Below are 3,565 nucleotides of genomic sequence, written 5' to 3'. Positions count from 1 at the left end.
GAAACCAAGCTCCAGCTTAAGATGGATTGAAAGGACTTCAAAAAAGATCAGCCTCACTCTGATGAAAAGGGTGAAAAGCCCAGGTCATATAGACTCTGGGAAAGCCCCTGAGAAGGTCTTAATCACAACAAATCTGCAACTAGGACCAAAGCTCAGTAGAAGAGCAAATCAGTGGGGTTCCCTCTAGTCCCATCTTGGAGATTTGAGAGAGTCATGGAAAAGAAAGGGAAAAAAATTATCTAAAAAAACCTACTCTACAAAAGTAGAATTAACAAATGGAAAAAGAGATACAAAAGCTAACTGAAATCTCCCTAATGAATACTGATGCAAAATTTTAAAATAAAATATTAGTAAAGAGATTATAGCAATTTATCAGCAGAATAATACACTATGACCAAATGAGATTTATAACAGGAAAGCAAACAACACTATTACCTCTGGATGGTTGTAGGGTGAGATACTATAAGAGGTATTAAATCTTGTGAGATGTCATGGAGGTAAATCAAACAGAGAAGAAGGCTTTAGTGAGAACAAGCATTTTTCATAAGTCTCTCATCAATTTCCTGGCTTGGCCCTTTGATGTGTTAGCCCATTTAACTGCCCCAACTGAAAAAGTCTTACTGGGTCTCTTCTCCTACATAGGTTACCAAAGGAACTCTGGGAGAATCCTAATCACAAACAGCTCTCGGACACTGCTGCTTCTTTTTTCTTATATTTCTTATGCCCCACATTTGGGTGCCATACGTTGTGATACAGGAGCCAATTGCCAGTGGCTGTTGGAGTCTAACTCAGACCTGTAGAATGGATTTCTTCATGTGAGAGGAGGATGATGATACATGGAGACTGAGAGGCAATTGCTGTTCTCTGACCTCTCCACTGAGAGGGCCTGGCATTGTCTGACGTCTCTCCTCTTCCCTGTTCCCTTCAATTTATTTCACTCCAAATCCACAAGGAACATCTGTGTAAGTAAAGGCTGCTTTGCAACTCCTTCAAGTGTTATGATTCACAGATGAATTCTCTTTCAGAGAATTGACGTCTTCACTTAGGCATGGTCCTTAACACTATATCAGGAAAACTATTACCATAATCGACCATATCAATAACAAAACCAACAGAAATCATATGATAATCTCAATAGATGCAGAAATAGGTTTTGACAAATTACAACACCTATTTCTATTAAAAACACCACCTAGCAAGCATAGGGATAAAGGGAACTTTCCTTAAAATAACAAGCAGTATCTATTTAAAACCAACAGCAAGCATTATTGTAATGAGAAAAGCTGAATGCATTTCTAATAAGATCATGGGTGAAACAAGGATGCCCATTTTCACCTCTATTATTCAAACTTTAACAATGAAAAAAGGAGGGAATAAAACTATCACTCTTTGCTGATGGTATGATGATATACTTAGAGAATCCCAGAAAATCATCCAAAAACCTACTGAAAATGATTCACAGCTTTAGCAAAGTTGCAGGACATAAAATAAACCCACACAAACCATCAGCATTTCTAAAAAATGAAATTCCATTTAAAATTATTGTAGACAAAATAAAATGCTTGGGAGGGGGTCTACCTGCCAAAACAATCCCAAGAACTATATGAACACAATTATAAAACATTTCTCACACAAATAAAGTCAGATGTAAATAACTGGAAAAATATCAATTGCTCATGGTAGGTTGAGCTAATATAATTTATGATACATATATATAACACAATAATCAAGACCTATAGTAATCTAGTATTTGATAAACATCAAACTCCAGCTTCTGGAATAAGAACTCATTATTTGACAAAAACTGCTGGGAAAACTGGAAAATAATATGTCAGAAACTCAGCATCTCACATCCTACAACTAAATAAGGTCAAAATGAGCACATCATTTGGGCATCTGTTCTTTGGAAAAAGAGAAAAATCAATTGGAAAAGCCGGAGATTTGAGATAGGTATGTGAGGAAGGAAGCTTACAAGAAGATACAAGAAGAGAATAATCTAATATCAAAGACAGATAATTCTATACTCCTGGCCTATTTTTTTTTAAGTTTATAGAGGAGACTATAACAAAGAGAGAAGACAAGAAAGGATGACTAACAGTGAGCAAAGAAAGACTCTGAGAGTATGAATGTGATAAGAAAATTAAATTTAAAAATCTTCAAGAAAAAATATTCTGAGTATAATTTTCATGTAAAATAATAGCAGTTATTCAACAGAAGATTAGGTAGTGGACACAATGATAATTATTTTAATGTTCAACAAGTCCATGGGAAATATTTATAGTAATTCAAAGATAAAGAATAGAGAATTTTGAGTAAACATCCTATTTGTGTCTAAAGTGATTGTTTTGTAGAGAATTTAGAAAAAGTAGAACTTGAGATAACTCATTTGAGAAGGAATATTCTGTTCTCCTTTGTAGATACCAGAAAGTGAGGCAGGTTATATATTGATATGAAAGAAGCCTTCCAAAAAAAAAAAAAAAAAAAAAGATAAGACTTAACAAGCAAAATCTTAAATGTGGAACTATTGTGTGCACACAGAGAAAAGTGAGGGCGAAATAACTAAAGAGAAACCATGAAATACTATTTAAAAAATCAGAGAAGGGTACCCAATCAGAATGGGTCAGAGGGAAGAGAAATGGTCAAGCCAGAATAAAGAAACTACCTCCAGAGAGCACATAAGAGGGGGAAAAGATTTATAAAATAAAAATTTTTGGACTAAGATAGTAAAAAAGAAAAATTGAAAAATGAAAACTTCTTTAAGCAGCTTTCATGAAAAAACCTGGGAACGAGAAAAAGGGCATTCAAAGAAAATGATTTAACAAGCAAACTGGCTGGGAAAATGAAAAACCAAATCAGATTGGTGAAGGAAAACAAAGTGCTCTGGGGTGAAATACAAGATGAGCTAGCTTCTGAGTTTTTTCCTAACCTTTAGTGAGTGATTGAGCAAAACTTGGGCTAATTATGTTTTTCATGTTGGAAAGGTGACTGACCAATTCACTTAAAAAGATGAATAGGATGATATTTGAAAATAAGGAGCTTTTAATGAAACTACACAACCAACACCAGTGACTCTAGGATCAAATATTATTTCCTTTTACAAACATCCTTTTAAAAAATTAAATAAAAACATATGGGACATATGCTCATTACTATTTTTTCCCATGGATAATGTGTACAGGTAATAAAATTTAGAGAACATTGCTTTAAAGCTCATTGAAGAGTGAAGACACTAACTTTCATCTTCAAGTAAGGAAGATTTGTTTTTATATCTTCCCTCAGACACCTACAAACTGTGTGATCCTAGGCAAGTCACATCAAATCTCCTACTTAGTTTTCTGATGGATAAAATGGAGATGAGAAAGGCATTTCCTAAAGCATTGTAGAGAATCAAATGAGATAATGTATTTAAATTTAAGCTATAAGTAATATAATTATTACTCTTTCCCATCATAGGGTGGGAGAATCTAATTTCAATCAAGGCTCATTTATTAATGTAGAAATTTCATTTCCCTAATTTTATAACTGATAATCAAAAAACAATAATATTAATCCTATATCTTTCCTT

Source organism: Antechinus flavipes, chromosome 5 (assembly GCF_016432865.1).
Source record: "Antechinus flavipes isolate AdamAnt ecotype Samford, QLD, Australia chromosome 5, AdamAnt_v2, whole genome shotgun sequence".
NCBI classification, from domain to species: Eukaryota; Metazoa; Chordata; class Mammalia; order Dasyuromorphia; family Dasyuridae; genus Antechinus; species Antechinus flavipes.
This window is presented reverse-complemented; position numbering follows the sequence as displayed.